The sequence below is a fragment of the Corvus moneduloides genome, chromosome 16 (assembly GCF_009650955.1).
Source record: "Corvus moneduloides isolate bCorMon1 chromosome 16, bCorMon1.pri, whole genome shotgun sequence".
NCBI classification, from domain to species: Eukaryota; Metazoa; Chordata; class Aves; order Passeriformes; family Corvidae; genus Corvus; species Corvus moneduloides.
Window position 1 is genome coordinate 7,419,089 of NC_045491.1, and position 18,841 is coordinate 7,437,929.

An 18,841-nucleotide genomic window follows, 5' to 3' on the forward strand; every position below is an offset into this window, starting at 1 on the left:
CTGCCAGGCCACACTGTTGGCCGGCAAAGGGATGCAGAGGGCCAAGTCCTGGTGGGATTTGGGAAGACAACAGGCCAGGGGATGCGGCAGACGGATGGCAGGATGGCATGGGTTTGTGGGCAGCGCTCTCGCCCCTGGAGTGCTCACGGAGGTTGTGTGGTTGCTTGACAAGGGAGACAGCAGGGGTGATAGCCCAGTGCAGAAGAAAAGATATTTGTGTGATGGGGATGGGGGGTTACCAGGGCATCTCAGCCTGGGAGAGGAGTTGAGGACATCCAGGAGCAGTTGGATGATGGAGAGAGGGATGCTCAGACCTACCCTCCATGTCCAGAGCATCTCAAGGGCTGTGTCAGCACAGAGGGAGTACAACCAAAATAGCTCAGGGAGGCTGACCCCAGGGCATTAGGAGCAGTGAACTGTGGCACTGCCATGGATTTATCTGGAAAGAGAGGAATGCACATCCCTATGCACCTCCGGTTTCTGGCTGTGTTTCAGCGAGACCAGGAGGGAGGGAGGCATAGCAGGGAAGGAGCCTGACTGCCGGCAGGAGGAGCACAGCAGCTGAGGTCAGTGATTGTGGCGTTTTTACGGCACCACGAGCAAGGTCCTGGGGACCAGAAACTGCTGATGGGGACAAGAATTGACTACTGCCATGCAGGGATGCGGAGGGGCTCTCTATAGGTTGGTTGCACCATGCCCAGCAGTTCTCGCTCTCTCAGGTCAGCACCTTTGTATCCACTCACCCAGGAAAGAAAAGTAAAGGCAGGATTGGGTCTGAGGAACCATCAGCCAGGAGCAATAACCTGTTCCATGAAAAGCCCTGGAGCAGGTGAGCCATTTCTCCCCAGAATGGCTAGCATAGGGGAAAAAAAAGACGTTTGTATTTCTGCCAGTTGACAAAATGAAATGCCACTTGTAGCCAGTGAAACTCTGCAGATTTTGCAAATAAAGGATTGCTCCATTCAGCTTCCAGCTGGATTCCAGCCCCAGCCACAACACGGACACTGGCAGCATCCCCCGTCGCATCCCAGCACTGGTGCCACACCACGGGCTCGAGCTCACTGCAAACCCAAGCACTGCCCCACGGCAGGGACACAGATCCCATTGCCAGGTTTGCTCCCACCCTTTGCTTCCCTGTGTTTGCCCTGGGGACCGTGCTGCTGGGATAGCACTGTGTCCCTTGGGAGGCTCTAACATATCTTAGGAAATTTTCCCATTCTATGCAGCCTAATTTCACCCATTAGAGCTTGTTTCAGCGGGGTCCCGAGGGAATGTCTCTCCCCAGCATCCTCCTCTGACTCTTCCTCTGCTTCTCTCCTCCTTCATGTGCACACAGCTCACCTCAGGATGGCTCAGCCTTGCTCCACCATGAGCAGTGCTGGTCCAAACAACCATAAAACATGCCCCTACACAATCCCAGAGGATTTCCCACCTGGTCATGATGCACTTCTTAGGAGTTGAAAGGTGCTGACCCTGCCTTGCTGCACACAGAGAGGTCCAGCCCACAGACAAACACTTGAGGAGATCTTGGCCAGTGCATTTCATCATGGCCAGAGATGGGAGCCTGCTCCTTATCCCCAGCTGAAGAATAAAAAAAGAGCCAGTTTGGGAAAACTGTGCACCCTCAGCATGCCACCACTCCAAGACCAGGCCAGAGCTCCGTCACTCTGGGATCCTCACTGGAAAAAACATGATAAAGCAGGAGGAAAGCAGCTTATCTGCTGCTGTCATGGCCTGCAGTGTTTGGGGGGAGGATTTGGGGCAGCAGATGGGAATTCCTAGACTTTGTGCACAGCCCAGTGCCAGCTCCATGACCCGGGCCAGTTGGGATGAGCATAGCTTGGCTTTTTACCATGGGATGCTCCAAAAGGAGCAGCAAAGGGCAGCTCCCATGGGGGCTCACAGCACCCAGGAGAAACCATGGAGCCCTTTCAGCTCTCCTCACTCCACGGCCAATGCTCAGCTCCCTTTTCCCTCATCCAAAGGGTGGATTATTTTAGGAAGGGAGGAGGAAAAAGCAGCAGTGATGAGCTGACGGATGGCTGCTCGCAGCAGAGCCCAGGCAGGCTGGACACCCCGGGGGTCAGACAGGCACCTCACATGACCCAGAGGTTTGGCTGCAGCCAAAGAGCCCAACTGGCTTCTTACATAAATGACCTGAGGGCAGCGCCTTTGAGACCACCAGCGCAGGCAGCAGATGCTCCGAGGCCAAATCCACCCAGTCCTGGGCAGACGTCACCTAATCAGCACGTTGGCTTCTTCCCAAGGCAGTCTTGGGGCACACAGTAAATATCTTATGTAAGCACCTCTGGCCTGAGGCCGGGTCCAGTTCAGCCATGTCACACAGTGATTCCCTCCTGGACAGAGGCACAAGACACGGCCTGAGGGGCCTGAAGGGGCTTTCCCCAGCATGGACCTGTCAGACCCCCTTGGTGACTCATCTCACAGCTTTGCCAGAGGAGGCTCCAGGAAAAACCCTGGTGGATGGAGAAGAATTGCCCATCCCCAGTGGCAAAAAAAGACAGAAGAAGGGCTCAAAATGACAAGTCACTTCTGCCCCCAAACTATTTGTCCTCCAGGACTTGGTAGCTGAGTAGAGAGGTGGTAAGAGCCCAACAGCCCTCCCTACAAGGCCAGTGCCTCCAGCCCAGCCACAGCTGGCTGGACCGTAAGTCCCTTCAATGATGGAAACATCACACCAAGCCAGGAGACTCTGCCAGCGCTCAGCTCCCACCAGGTGGGAAATTTCTCATCCCAGTCTCCCCTGTGGCAGGATAGCCCCCCAAATATCTCAGCACTGCCAGAGACATGAGAGAGAGATTCCTCTTTGTCCTGAGCAGCCTCCTCGAAACCACTGGAGTTGGGAGGCTGGAGAGTGCCCATGGATGGACAGAGCTGGGGATAAAACCAGCTGGGGCATTAGCAGGATGCAGAGGATGGGTAACCAGTGAGCATCTTCAGCACTGAAGCATCTTCAGTCACTCCAGGCCGCTCAGTGAGGGGAAAACTATGGTGAGGGCTGTGCTGGCAGATACTCTTTCCTCCCTTTCTCTGGGCTCGCATCTTCAAAGGATTTACCCACAGTGGTTTTGGCCCAAGAAAATCCCAAAAAAGTGGCCTCGAGCCTCACTATTTCCTTCACCTGTCAATACCAGCCTTGGGGGACTTGCCCATCCGTGGGACATCCCCTTCTGTACCAAACCAGGCCACATGTGAGTTGGGTGGGTTCAGACATCAGCTGGAGGATGCTCAGAGGCACAGACAGCAGGAGGCCAAGGGAGCAGACAGGACATGACCTGCCCCAGCCTCCTGCTCCTCTTTGACAGGTCACTTAAACACTGCAGCCACCAAAAACCCTCCCCGTCTTTCACAAGAGGCATTTCACGCCTGCCCTTGCTGCTAAATGAAGCAGCCCCAGCGTTACTGCACCACCTGGGGCAGTCCTGGGCACAGAGCAAGGTTAAATTCATCCCTGCAGAATCAGCACCAGCAGCTTCTCCATCAGCACTGGAGCTCCAGGCTGAACCGGCCGTGCCACCACCGGCCCCAGGCTGGAGAGGAAAATAAAGGCAGACAGAGAATTTGGGTCTCTGTCGCTGCAGCTGGCAGAGGGGAACATACGCACAAATATTTGTGCTCTCCTGTTCTTGGCAAGGCCTCTTTGCCCATTGCTGGCAGCTCTCAGGGTTTGGGAAAGGGCAAATGGGTCCGACCAGCAGCTGCCTGTGGCAGCCCTCGGACCTGGGTATGGCAATAAAGGTAAAACCTTAAGGATTGCTCAAGTCCTGTCCCCAAGGACGCAGCACTAGGTGACACTGGGCAGCTGCAGGCGCCAGAGGCAAGTGCTTGAAATTTATAGAGTGAAGAGACAGTCAAAACTGGCACAAAACGCCCCAGTTTTCACCCTCTGCTCAAAGCCATGGGCAAGACCTGCACTAGACACCAGGACCGTGCCAGGGAAGCCAAGAGTCCAGTCTGAACTAGAGCTGCATTTTGGGATCACCTGCCTATGATGGGTTTTTGGAGGGTGGGGTCTTGGAAAACAGAGGTTCAGTAGTGGCCAGGGCCAGGTAGATGAAAGGCTGAGCCGTTCTTTAGGTTGTGGAGCAAAATAAAACTGCACATTCATATGGAAACAAATTACTTTTAAGTGAAAGACAAAATTATAAAGGTGTTTTTCCATAAGGCTCAAAGCAGTTTGTTAATCCAAAAGGAACCAACTCCCCACCAGGTTGTTGCACTCATTTGTAAATTACAGTTCTCCTCTAGATCATTTAAAAGACATTTTCCAAAGCAGAGAAGGCAAAGCCTCATTGAAAAAAAAAAAAAAAACAAAAAATCTCCAAACAGAGCATTCTGACTCTTCCTGAAAACTTCACATTTCCAAAAGCCAAGGTAAAACACCGTGATCTTCCCAGTTGTTTCTCTCCCCCATTTTGTGCAATCACATGTAATTCCCGAGCTCTGCATGAGTTTGGGATGGGTGCCAGGCTCTGCAGTGCCAGTGCCGAGCACACGCAGCTGCTGGCACGCTCCGGATCAGAGCCACAGCTCGGCCGTAGGGACACAGCACCCAGCAAAGCCGAGGGCAGGGAGCTCCTAAAGGGGTGAGGAAATGCACTTGTGCTTTTTCTGGGGTGCTTATCCCTGTGGGGTGAGCCAGGGAATTCCATTTGGGGCGCAGGGGTGGCACAATAGATCCCATCAGGTGATACCTGCTGCTCCAGGATGCTCCAATGCAGCAGCTTACAGAGACCAGGAAGGGTGATTCCCACATGGAGCTGCTGTGGAACTTCCTAAACCCCTCCTTTTCAGAAGGGACCTCACTGCTCTGCCATGCAGAGGGTGCACATGCACCTTGCATGGGGATGCCAAAGCAAGGAGTTTTGCATAGGTGAGGTGGAATTCCTCGGGAAGGTGTGATCCAAGTCTCTGGGAGGACAGGAAGCTCCTCCTGCTGCTAGAGCAGCCCATGCCTCAAATCCAGCGCCACTGAGATGGCAATTTGGCTGTCACCAGCTGTAAATGCCCATGGCAGGGCAGAAGTTTTCTATGTCCTTCCCTAAGGACTGCACCCAGCAGGAGGGCACGGCCCACCATGCCAGCACCTTGTGCTTCCCAGAGATGCTTCTTAAGAATTCCTTTCTTTTTTTCCTCTCTTCCCCTCCATTCTGGATGCTGGATGATAAAAGACAAAGCAGCAAAAATCTTCCCAGAGCCAAGTCCCAAGGGACCAGGACTCCCAAGCCCCCGCATCTCCCTGGATGTCAGCAAGCTTCCAGAGTAAATTTTTGGGTTGGTTTATCAGGGATCAAACTGTGCCTCTCCCCAGGGGATATTCCACTTCTTCTCCATTAAGATAAAAAAAGAGAAAAGTTTTAAAAGCCCTCTGTTTAACAAGGCAGCTGCAGGGAGGCTACTCGACTGATTGAGTTTTTACCTGGTCCTTACAGGCAAGCTCAAGTACTTAACATAGAAATGAGGTTTAGTCACAGCGAGGCATTTGGGATTACAGTTGGCTGGAGAAACTCTGATGAAACCACGTTCCTCCCAAATATGCACTCTTGTCAAAATTGAAATGCTTTGTGAGATTGAATAGGTTTAGCCAGAAGTTCATTTCCCAAAGAAAATCAGGGAGAGGTTGCAGGAAAATTTGTTGAATGAAAAAAGATGTTCTTTTTCTTTTGAGCCATGCTGAGGTGTATGTTGGTGAAGAAGTTGGTTTCTTCTCCTTTTTTTTTTTTCGTTTTGTTGTTGTTGTTGTTGCTTTGAGGGTTTATTTTAAATCCTGCCTTGCTCAGGGAGGAACCTGAAGAACTATTTTCTCTCTAATGACAAGTTTACCCAAACTCAGCAATTTCCCGCTCCCTGCTGGCTCACAGACTGGTAGGCCTGAAGACATTTATGGCTCTGCAAGAAATTCTTGCCATCAGACTCCAAGGGCAGCACGACTCAATAAAGACAAGCTATCAAATCCCACCTGGAGGGATCCTGGGGAGGCAAGGGAAGCCAGGCAGCACCAGGGCAGGCAGCGTAACTGCAAACAGCATCAATGACCTTCACTAAAGTGAGTCCCCAGCAGCAAGAGGGAATTTCTCACCCCAACCCCACACCTTTTGAGGAGCATCACCCCATTGAAAACAGAAGAAATGATGTGGAACCCCTCAGCATGGAAAAGATGGGTGAGTGACTTCCATACAGGATGACAGACCATGGGGGTTCCTGCAAACCTGTTGGTTTCCATTTTCTAACTGTTCTTCTGCCAAAATCTGACATAGTTCCTGTTAGAAAAACATGTTACTTGAGTCTCTTGGTAAAAGTTCACGCTCTTGGGTCTGCCAGGTAAATCTCAGGGTCAGGGTTCCATCGGGAGGTGAGGATCCACTCGGTTCTTGGGCTCTGGTTTGAGAATTGGTTGGGACCAACAATGACCTGGGCTTCTCCTGCTCTGAGACAGCATCCTGGATCACCTGCTCAGCAGGTAGGGGAAGGAGCACTGGGATTTCACAGTGTTGGAGCCAGCAGCAACTCCCAGACCAGCCACATGGATTTTGCACAGCCCTTCCCTGTGACCACACCCAAGGGGCTGCCATCACCTCCATGCTTATTTAGCATATGCCAACAGCCTTCTCTGCTCAGCTCCAGGACATAGGAACTCCAAACTCCCTTAGACTGGCAGCAAGTTGGTGTCCTAGCAGCCCTGGAGCAGGTAGGCTCAGAGCAGATACTTTTCCAAGGGTAGGAGTAACAGGCAGAGCTGCTGGACCCAGTCACAACAAGGGATCCCTGTTATAGCTCAAACTACAGCCCAAAACATCTTCCCCAGGTTATTGGAGGACGCCAGCTGTACAAGTAGATTTTGGAGAAACAGTCAACAGCCTACAGTCCAAAGGAGCAAACTCACAGTGCTCCTCCAGCCCTGTTACAGCCACCCATTGCCATCCAAATCCAAGGGGGGGTTGTGCCACACCTCAGGCTGGGGGTGTCCAGGAACCCTCTGACTACTGTCCCTGTAGCCCCAGCTGTGAGCAAACCATCCAAATCCAGCAGTACTGGGGGGGCTTTGTTTTTATTCCCCCTCCCCTTGCTCTGGGATGAGAGGAGCTTTATAAAAGGCTTCCGCTTAATCTCCCTGCCAAGCGGACATCGCCGGCTTCTGCCGTCACATCGTGCTCTGGACACACACAGAGTTTTCTGCCCTAGCTTAAAAAGAACATTGTTTGCAGAACAGAGCGAACAACATGTGAAAAGGAGAAGAGGGAAAAAAAAAAAAGGAGAGATCTGTGATGTTTGCTGGAAGAAAAACCCGCTCATTTGTTTGGACGAGGATTCTCGGCACGTACAATCTCGGGAACAAAAGGAGATGCTTGTTCTCCGCTGTGTTTGTGGGAAGAGTCCTGTAAATATTCAGGGGTGTTTGCTCTGCAGAGATGATCCCCAACCCATCCCCAGAAACTCCCAGCACCCCCAAAATCCCCGCTGAGAGGTCCAGCCCTCGCACAGCCCCACTGATCCAGACCCTGAGCCTTTCCCTTTTATATTCAGTGGCAGCCTGTTCCAACTGAAGTAATCACAACAATAAAATTCCTTGGGGAAGAAGTTTTGGGAAGAAGCACGGCTCCATCTGACCTTGCTGGTACTCAACAAGATGTAGGTCAAATATTTTAATTGCCAAGTCACTAATCCCCCCCACACAGCACTCCAATATTTGCACATTGCTGTGGACTTGCTGCCTTTGGAAGCCTCAGGGGGAAAGAAATAGCAGCTGGATTGATGGGGAAGCAATTCCTGCTGAAACACAGCACTGGATACAACTCCTTGGGATGAATGGCTGTGACTGCAGGGAGAAGGGAGAGGAGCAGGGGGGAGTTGCTGCTCCACCAGCTGCATTTCTAGTTGGATTCAAAGCTCTTCCCACCTTCCCGAGACAGCATCCTTCAGTATCAGAGCACAACTGTCCCAAATGTACAGGCAGCACATGACTACACCCTTCAAACCTCCCCCCTCCCATTGCTGTTCGGAAACTCGGAGCAAGACAGGCATTTTATTTTGATAAGAAATCAGAGAATGAAGCAGCCCCGGCGGCGCGAGCGCCTGCGAGCATCTCAGCGCCTGCAATGCAGCCACCTCCAGGCTGCAGCTCGCTGACACCTGAGACTCCTCCGGCAGGCACAGGACCAGCAATTGCCTCGGAGCTCCTCAAGGAATTTGAAGAGACGGAGTGTAATTACCCAGGATGGAATTTGACTCACACAAAAAAAAATACTACAGCAGGAATCACAGCTCCTGGGTCACGCAGGGACAAGGAAGAGGACCCTGAATTGCCAAGTTCAGTCCCTGCCATCACCAGCTACCACGCTGCATGATCCAGTTCAGGAATCTATCATGGAAATCTTTAAATTAGCTCCATTTTCTACCCCTCGCTGCTGCTGGCATCCTGCTCTGGAGTTGCCTCCTGAGGATGCTCCATTCCAGGGGTGCCCACCTCAGGGTTGGCTTCCCCATGTGTTGCGACACGCACAGCCCCACGTTGGGGCTGGTTTCCCAGTTAGGCACAACCAGCATTAGCTCAGTGACAGCATCTCCAGAGAGGAAAGGAAATGGGGAAGGGGGAGTGGGATATATGGTGTGGAAAACCTCACATTTTCAGGTCAGAATTAAAAGGCCAATTACTTTATAATCTCTCAGGTACAGGAATGGTCTCACTCATTCAAACAGGGCTTAGCAAGACATGGCCCTGGCCCAGAACAGCGACATTGCTACAGCCCTGAGCACAAATGGGAAATTCTGATGAAGACAGAGGCTGCATCATTAAAATGGAGTGAGTTGGATTCTGCCCTTATATCTACCCTGCAAATCCCGGACAAAAGATTTTCCAGATTACGTATGCACATTCCTTTCCCTGCTGTCCCATTAAAGAACACACAGTGCCCCTTTCCCTGCGTACACCAGAGCATCACTTCAGGCATGCAAGAGGCAGGTCCAAAGCTTTGGGGCCCAGGGCTACCCAGGGAAGGAGATTTCCTGGAGAAAGAAAAGACTGTGGGCCTTTTTTCCCCCCATTTCTCCCAATTTTCAGGGAGGGTGTACCTTTGTTTTGATAGGGCAGAGGGAAACCTCAGGTTGTGATGCCAGCAGCCCACTGGATTTGATGCACAGCAAAAGGAGTTGGGTATTTTTCCTTGGCTACTCCAGTTACTTGGGACACAACACTGTCTGCTGGGGCATCACATGGGCACACCTCATATTCAGTCTTGCTTTCACAAATAAGAAGAAAACTTTGATTTTCAGTATTTTTCCTCCTTCGACTCAGTCACACAGGAGAGTTATCCCCAGTTTCAGGATTCAGGAGCATGGAAGAAGCTGTGGAGGCTAGGGTACAAGGCTCATCCCCCTTCTTTGCTCCCCCCACATCTAGCCACTGGGAAGGGAGTTGTTTGTGCAACTACTGCCCAAAGCACATCCCATGGAGAGCAGGGAACAGGGGATGCTGGCCTCTGGAGCAGTGCATGAAACTTCAGTGTGTCCCACAGGGACAATTATCAAGTGGGAGAGTCAGTCTTCCCAACCCAAAGCCATTAGTTACAAAACGGGGAAGAGGGCTTAAAGCTCTTATGTTTGAACATGTTAGCTCAGCCCTTTAGGGAACTCCTGATGTGCCAGAGCATCTAATCTCTGCAAATCACTTTTACTCAGCCTTGCTCTGGGTTTTCCTTTTTAATCAACTTAATCTTTATTCATGAGGTGTGTTATATTCTGCATTACAGAAACGCCCAGATTCTGAGCATCAGGCTCAGGGAACGGAAATTGAGGAAACTTGGTGTTTGTTCCAGTCAGGGCTTAAGGTCTGGAGCAATTTATCTGGACTCGTGGCAGGCCCTAGAACTCCTCCATGTCCCAGCAGGGAGGAGGAGGGAAACAGCTCAAGTTCTGGGAGGACAAGCACTACACCCCAGGGCTGGCACGCGGTGAGCAGCACGTCTCATTGCTATATTTAATCAGAGAAGTCCCCGCTCACTCAGCCTCGATGATAGAGCCTTTTTCTTATTAAAAAAAAATTATAATAAAAGATTCTGTGAAATAAAAATAATAAATTAAAGGGATCAAAGAACTGAGCGACCGGCGAGTGACAGCAACATAAAGCAAAGAATAAAGGAAGCGTTAATGGGATTTCAAGGGGAGAAGGAGGGCAGGAGGGAGGATTTGCTCCCAGAGAGAGCAGAGAGCTGCCGTGCCAGGACCCCATGACCTGTCCCACATGGCATCAGACACTTATCCTGATCCTTCCCCCCCTCAGGCAGAGTGTCATGAGGCATCTCTAAATGGGGATGTAGGCAGAGCACAGCAGGATGGAGCAGAGTTTGACACCCAGCACAAGCGCCTGGGAGCAGACTGGGACACAGCAGCACTGGCATTTCTGTTTTGGGAAGACAGGGAGATTTCAATGTATGCTTCCCTGGAAGCAGGGGGCCATCATTTGGGGGTTGCCAAGAGGGGCTGTCTGAGCAGGACCCCATCCCCACAAGTCAGCCTTAGAGCATCCCCAGTTTCCCCAGTGCAAAGAGCAGCTCTCAGCAGCCTGGAGTGCCCTCACTCATCCTCTGAGGATCAGCTCCCCCCATCACGATCCAAAGGAACTAATGGGATTGTAATTCTTCTAATGAGCTGTAATTAATTAATTACCCTGTTAGCACAAGAGCTTTACATTTTTTGGCAAGCACGGTGCAGTTTTGTAGCTAGAGGGAGGCTCTTCCCCAGCACCATCAGGCTCCCATCGTGGCTGCAGACGAGCTCATTCCCCTCCACCTCAATCTGACAGCTCCCTTTGGGAAAGGACCTTGGAATCAGCCACACAGCTCACAGCTCTCACCCGAATTACAGACAACCAAGGCACAGACATTCATTCAGAGGGATCACAAACATCTCCTCTATCAGTCCCTCGAGAACATCCATCCCCTCCGGCAAACTTAACCAGACATACACACCGTGGGCAGAGAGCAAGAGATACCGAGACCCTCCGTGGTCCCTGCAGAGCAGGACTATAACGTGGGAAATTCCAAAAAGCACTAAGAATGAAGCCAGAGCAGTGTCTGATCTGTGTTGCTCAGCACAGCAGCTGTGGCATGCTCAGATCCACACTGCGGCCTCCTGCATGCCTGGGATGCAGGATTGCACCCCTGCACAGCAGCCACCTCTTCCAGCTTGGCTTCTCCATTACCTCCACACTTAATAATTAAAGCATCAGTGTAAAGGCATTAAAGTTTCAGGGACTGACACGTTCAGAGCAAGACCAAGGGCTCAGGGATAAGGCAAATGCTGCCGATGATTAACCCTGAACAGCTCAGTCCATGAGGAGCAGGTCCCTGCCCCTCTGCCCCCACGGACAAGTCCTTTTCTCCTCACAAATCCTTTCTTCCCAGATCTGCTTTCCAAGAGCATCCACTCCAGGCTGCAGGGGAGCTTTGCTCATCATCAGGTGTCTCTAAAAAAATCCTAATAGAGGGGGGTTCTTCCCAGGGAGTGTGGCTTTTTATAGAGCACACGGCTTTCCGTGGAGCCAGCTCCGAGCAAGGGTTACGAGGTACCTTTGGCTGGCTGCGGAGGCGGAACAGGAGGGCTTTCTGCAGGAGCAGATGGAGCTGCCATGCCTGGGAGCCAGCCCAGCCCTGCTGCGGTGACAGACTGTCCCACGCCACCTCCCCCGAAGCTGCTGCACTAAGACCCCCTTGCGGGAATTGGGGGAGGCACCGAGGGGCTGAGCACAAGCACAACTCATCCCACTACCACCAGATCCCACGCCAGGGATCATCCAGCATCCAACCCACCCCGCTCGTTTCCTCCCATATACAACCAGCAGGCTGGGGAGGAGGATGCCTCTCCTCTCATTAGGTTCAGCTGGGCAAGAGTACACCATCTTCCCTCTAATACTCACACCAATTAAGCTAATTGCATCCCCCTGAGTAGCTGGTGCTGGTTCCCTGATCACACAGCCCAGGGGTTCTGGGTCCCTCTGTGCTTTGGGGGATATGAGCCCCTTGAGTGTAGGATGGAATCCCCCAGACAAAACTCTTCAGACACATTATTTGCTCCTAAAAAATCACTGAATCTGATCACAACCCATAAGATCAGGAACAGAGCTCATCCCTCCATGGAGCAGAAGAGATTTGGGGTTGGTGGAGCCCTGCCCATGGGGTAGCAGGGCCAGGAGAGATTTGGGGCTGAGAATGCAGGCAGGACTTCTCAGACAGCCCCTTCCCTTACTGCATCTCCTCCAGAAATTAAATGCAGTTTGCATTCGGGAGCGCGGATGAGCGGGGCCATCTGAGCCCAGGCTGCCGCCGGAGCCGGGGTTGGGTGTGCCAGGTCATCAATCCTCCCGTGACACTGCCCGGGCTCGGGCACAACTGAGCATTACCTTGATTAAAAGAGATGGGTGAATGCAGCGCTTGGTCCCAGCAGCCTCCCACGAGAGCCAGGCAGGACTGTCCCCCGTCATCAGCTCCCCAAACCACAGGTGACAGCAGGAGCCGGGTGGGTCCTCAGCCACTCACCGCCTGACACTCCCAGGGATCGTCCCGCCTTGCCAGGCAGCCAGAGGTTGTTTCACTCATTAATCCAGCATCTGCTCCTCTGAGGATGCTCCTGCCCTTTCAAAGCCTCTCCTGCTTTGTCACCTGCCTTTTCAGGCACTGCAGACACAAAAGACCCTGTTCTTTGTGCGATGCCACCAACCAGGTCCACCAGCATCCCTGGGTACAGCCCTGGAGTGGATCTAATGATGCCACAGGTCACCCTCTTCTTCTACCCTCAGGTCGTTGTCACAGTTTCCAGCCTTGTTTCACCACTTTTGTATTTCAAAGAGATTTTTGGAGAAGTTTCTTTCATGGCAATATTGTCATAGAGTCCCAGAATGGTTTGCGTTGAAGGGACCTTAAAACTCGTCTCGTTCCAACCCCTGCCATGAGCAGGGACACCTTCCATCAGACCAGGTTGCTCCAAGCCCCATCCAACCTGGCCTTGAACAATTCCAGGGGTATAAATGTGATGCACAGGGATATCCTGATGCAAGGTCACCTTTCTCCCAGACTGGCCCCATTTGTGCTGGTCCCTCTCCTTCACATCTCTGGAAGCTGCAGCCGACTCCCCCAGGGACCCTTCCCAGGTCCCTTCTCCTGCTTGTGTTGTTCTTGCACCTGCTTCAGTTTGCTGAACACTAAATATTTTATTTATTACCTCTCTGGAAAGTTACTGGGGAGATTTCCCAGAATAGGAAATAATCAGAGCTGTGAGCTGCTCCTGGGGGTGCACCAAGCCTGGGGATGGTTCCAACCAGCTCTTTGTGTGCTTTGAATGTGCTTTTTTATATCATCATCCCTTTTGATTTGGGCCTTTGACCAAGCCATGACTTGTGCTGCTTCAGTGCCACCACCAAGATCTTCTCAGCCATAGGGATGCTGGTGATCCCTGGGGCTGCTTGTCCACCCTCAATCCACCTCCACTCTTTTGGGAATGTGGTGCTCATCCCCCCAGCATGGTGTGGGGTGGCAGGACCCTCAGGACGGCTGAGGACATCCAGCAGCAAGGATGGTTGCAGGGAGGAGAAGCAAGGCTCGTGTCCCTGAGCATGGTGGCCCCACAGGCTCCCCAGGCTGCCCCAGTTCCCCGCTCCATGTGTCAGGATGATAAAGCTGAGCCCAGCTCGCCGGAGCAGGCGCAGCACCCGGCAGCTCCCATAATTAATGGCACCGCAAGCACTTCCCTGCCGGGCCATGAATAAAACATCGCTGCTGAGGACCCAAACTTTGAAAAATCTCTCCTCTTTTTTCCTGTTAATTACATTTGTTGGGACACTGTGCTTTTATTATTGTCTCCTCCTGCTTAATCGGGGCGGGTGGAAGTTAGTTTGGGGCTGTTTCCTTCAGACTGGCACCCTGTTTCCTAGAGGGATGGCATAACTGTCAGGGAGATTTCCCACCCCCCAAATCCCCTTCCCTCCCTTTTGAAAAGCATCCACTTCTGCATCTTCAAACCTGCTGGATCTCTAGATTTCCTACAGCCATTGGATTTTTTGGCATTTCTGGGTCTTTCAGAATCCAAGAGCCTCTCCTGGAAACCAGCCTCTCCAGACCTTTTCCATCTTGCAAATGCTTTTGCTGCATATCCAGGCTATGTTTTCCTCATGAAGATGGGACTGTACCTTGTCCCTGACGCCCCTAGTCCAGAGGAACAAGACAGAGGGACATGTAAGCCAAGGGAGCCCAGCCACTTCAGATTATTCCTGGCACGAGTTTCAGCACATCTCCCTGTCTCTGTTTCCCTGTTTCTCTATAGAATCCTCTAAAGGTGGTGGAGGTTTTTCCTTACCTGTCTTTGCAAGCAGATGCTCACGGGGCTGGGAACAGCTCAAAGGGAGAGAGGAGGCTGCTCACAGCTCCAGGTCTCAAACAAGACCCTGAACATTTTCCTCTGCCTGGCCACCCTGCTACAGCTTAGATATGCGTTTCCTCCATCCCAACAAACAACCCATCATATTCATCCCTGTCATGCCTGCAGCATGCAAAGATTTGCACTCCTGAGTGATTTGGGAGTCTGAGCCCATGGTTGTGCCACAAGCCAATCCCACCCCACAGCTCCTGCAGGGAGAGCAGCTCCCATCACCGCTTGGCTTGAGGAATGGGAGCGATGTCTGAGCAGGAGAGAGATGTTCCCTGTCCAAGTCTGAGCACCTCTCTCTGTGGAGAAAGGTGAAATTCCACCCCAGCTTTGCTGGCTCTGATCCAGGAGCTGCATTAGTAGGGCTTTGCCAGGTCAGAATCAGACTCAAAGCCAGGTCCTGCCGTTGCAGAAGTGTCTCAGCCACCCAAAGTGCTGCCACTGGCAAGAGAGGATGATTCCCTGCCCTGGCAGCCAGGGCAGAGGCACCAGGAGCAGAGCTCAGGGCTGTGCCGTGCTGGGACACTGCAGCACAGGTCCCTTGCAGGTGACAACAGCCAGGACTTGCATTTCCATGATTCCCAGTTGGTTTTGAGCTGTGGTTCTGCAGGTCCTGTGGGGCTGGGTACCACAGCTCTGCCCACACCATCTCTGGATGAGGGGGTCCCTCAGCAGAGGCCGGAGCTCTGGGACACAGCAATTTCCTTCCTGAGCAACAAGCTCTTTGCTGCTTGCCGGATCCCCTGTCAGCCAATTTTCTCTCCCTGGGCTCCTTCCAGCTCGGCAGCCCAGCCCCAGCCCAGCCCAGGGATGGAGCCAGCAACCAGCACATTCAACCTGCTTGGGATGGATGCAGCACTGGCTCAGCCCAGCTCCCTCATCCTGCAAGGTGCCTTCTTCCCTTGCATGTCCCAGGGGGCCTCCTCTGCCTGTCCTGCCATGCTTCTGTCTTCCTGAAGGTCCTAGAAATGTTCTGCTCCAGGTGAGATCCATGCTGTACCTCTCACCAGCTGGAGTGGAAGTGCTTGAAGTGCTCTCAAAGGGAAGAACTGATACCTTTAGCACTGGGAAACAGAGTTGCATCCATTCCTACGTGCGAAGGATTCTTCCTAGGATTTTTAAGAGGAGTCATGGAGAAGAAAGGGATCTTCTCATAGCTTGTCACCACAGTGAAAGCCTAAAGCAAATAAAGGAAATCGATTCTGCCAAGGTGGAGAGGAACTAAGGACAGAAAAATGACAGTAATCTCAACAGGAGCACTACAAATCTCCCGGTGCTCTTCAGCAGAGCAGAGATTAGCAGGAGGATTTGCAGCCATGCTGGAGGCTGGGACTTGGATCTCCTGCTGAGGTTTTGCACAAGCTTGGGTGAACAGCTTCATCTCATCCCATCCTGTTTCCCTGTCTGGGAAGCAGGGATAGTCTTGATTCCCCAGTAAAATCTCCATTTAGTGGTGGTTGTGAGGCCCTTTGAGATCTCCCAAAGCAGGGAGAAGCCATAGGGAAGCAGAGCACAGTATGCCAGGGTGGTGGGGAAGGATGGATGTGATCTGTGCTGCTTCCTGCATCAAACTCTTCCCTCAGATCCTTTCATCAGCCTCAGTTAATTGCTCATTTGATGTCTCTGGGATCTGCAGGAGATCCTGGCTCCCCCAGCCCCATGGCCACCAGAACATGAGGCTCCCAGCCCACTGAGACATCAATCCCCACCAAAACCAGCCCCATGCCACACACCAAAGCCAACAGATTCCCTGTTGAACCAGGGATTTTTATAAAGGAAGTGAGATCAGGACCTCTAAATAAAGGCAAAACACACACAAGGCACATGAGATGAGCCTTTGTGAAACTGGACTCTGTGATGGCCGAGGCCTCACTTCCAGTGATGTTGAGGTGAATCCTTCTCTGCCCGGGCCACCTCCCTTCACCTCCACAGAGATGGAAATCAGCCTTCCCCATCCTGGAGCCATGGCAAGGACTGGGCTTTGCTGGGCACTAGTACCAGGAGGCAGCAAGCTTTCCCAAGCCCTCCTAACACAAATAATAAAGAGGGATTTGAACCGGCCAAAAAGATGGACCCGAAGCAATCCCAGCGGGAGCATATTTTTATAAGCCAAGGCTATAGGAGAAAGGGCAGGAAACCTGACCCATCACAAATCACTCTCCTGTCACTTGCTGTAATCTAGAAATGCTCTATTAAAAACAAGAGCAGCCCCAGCTGCCGGCAGCAAAACAGAATCGAGGCCAGGGAGGAGGGCAGCTCGTGTTGGGATCTGGCTGCCAGGTAGGTGGAAGTCTCTGAGGCTGGGAAGTGCTGCTCCACTCTGCTGGGGTTTATAAATAAATGGAGCTGCCCAGCTCTGTGGTATCTGTCACCTGCAGCCAGCAGATGTAGGTAGGGGAGACATCTCCCTCCCTAATGGCTGTGTGGGCTCGGTCACAAAAGGGCTCAGGACACAGATCCGTGTTTCCAGCCTGTTGCCAAAAATGCACAGGGCCTTGAGCTCTCAATGAATCAGAGCCGGTGCTAATGGGGTTGGGAAGTTGCCTCCTCTTCCCTCAGCTGTGGCCAAGGTGCCGTGAGCCCCTGTGGCCACCACTGCAGCAAAAAACATCAGCTAACAGTGATTCACCTGAAAAATGAGGTTCTGGGGCAACAGGAGCACTTTGCCAATTCAGCACAAACTGAGGAAATAATTACCAGGCGAGCAAAAATAATTCAAGGGTGTTGAAGCACTTGAGGGCTTCCAGTTTCTTGGGAGATGCAGATTCCCATTTACTTTAAGGTTTTCTGGGTGAGATCTTTGGCAGTGTTTTAACATTTTCCATGTTCAAACCCGGCTGCTCTGATCACAGGGCATGAGGCAGCTCAAGAGGAGGCAAGAAGCACCCAAGAGAGGAGTGGGAGCCTCCTCCCTCCCTCCTTCCCCAGCTCCATCAGGGTTTCACAACCACAAAACCTATCTTCTCACATCTTTCTCTCGACAAAACCAAATGTCCTGGACCACCTGCAGCTCCAAGCACTGGTCTAAAGATCTGGTGATCCCAGGAATCTCCTGTACACGGGAAAAGCCTGGAGCAGGGTGTGGCGAGGTGCCCCCACCCCAGCCCCCTCTGTGGCCCGTGCACACCAGCTTGCTCAAACAAAGCCCATCTGTGCAGATTAATTACCAGACGATGTTTGCTCTGTTGCAGAAGCTGATTGGGTGATGAAAGTTTAAACAGGATGGAGAAGGGAGGAACGGAGCACGGTGTCCTAGAGATGGAACACAGCCTTGTGGGTCCTGCCCAGAGTCAGATCCTCACAGCAGCACCCCTTGAACCCTGGACACAGTGAGAACCTCACTGGCACAGACACAGAGGGTGGGATCCCCAGAGAGTCACCGGTCCCAGGACAACCTGCCCTGCAGGTTACAGGAGACACAAAATGACCTGAGAACAAAATCCCTGTCAGCGTCCAAAAGTCCAGGGAGTCCTGTCAGGGATAGCCCAGCATGCTGCAAACAGCCCCCAGGAACAGGCATGGAAAAGCCTGTGGTGAGATGGGGAAGGACAGAGCAAGGAAATCCCTTTGCAGAAACAGTTCCTCCAAAACCAAACACCTGCTCTGGCCTTGCTGCCCAGCCAGGAAGAAAAGCCCTGCTTGGGGCTGGAGCACATTGCTGCACCCCGAGATAGACCAGGAAACCACCCCGAGTCCCTTCAAGCACCAAGATAACCCCCAGGCCACCACACCCACTCTTCCCTTTGCTGCTGGGGGCAGATGAGCCCTGGAGAAAACCACCCAGATTTCCTCCTAACCCTTCCAGGTCCCATGGGAGATGGCTGGTTCATCCCTTGAGCCCCTAGAACACTTCCAGCAGACATGGACTGCTGTAGATCATTGCTTTGAATGTCCAAATGACCCTTCCTGGCAATCAAGGAGCCTTCTGGACCTTGGTGGGAGGTGAAGCAAAGCTGGGGCAGCTGCACGTGCTCACCCATCCCATTCCCACAGACTCACGCTCAGTCAGCTCCTGAGATGGCTCCTGGAGCTCTCCTCTTGCTCCTACCTCCCAAGCACTGGTGGAGGAAGATCTCACCTCTTTGGAACCAGCCCTCACCACCCTCTTCTGCTGCCGGAGCCCAGAGGAGACCACCGCATCTCCACTCTTCCCATGGGTGAGGCTGAGGAGCCGGGGAACATTGGCAGCTCAGAGAGGACGTTTCCCCACGGATGGATCCAGAGCAGGAAAAGGACTGGGGAAGGAGGAGAACCTGCCTTCAAGCCAGCAACGCTTGCTCAACCACTGGTTAGTGGCTCCACAGGAAACACCTTGCCATGCTCACCTGGAAAGACATGTTCCTAGTGAGGCAAGGCCATCAGTGGGCAGGGAGTGGATGGGAGGCTGCAGGAGATCCGCCCCTTGGCA

General features: G+C 52.5%; 1 protein-coding gene across 1 annotated transcript in view; it reads right to left on the reverse strand.

Annotated features, from left to right (window-relative positions):
- The window catches only part of LOC116452041 (ATP-sensitive inward rectifier potassium channel 12), a 54,786-nt gene extending 36,191 nt beyond the window's left edge, over window positions 1–18,595 (reverse strand). The window contains exon 1 of the mRNA XM_032126142.1: window positions 18,512–18,595. The gene's annotated coding sequence lies outside the window, so the exon portion shown is untranslated. The remainder of the gene's footprint in view (window positions 1–18,511) is intronic.
- Between the last annotated feature and the right edge of the window lie 246 nt (window positions 18,596–18,841).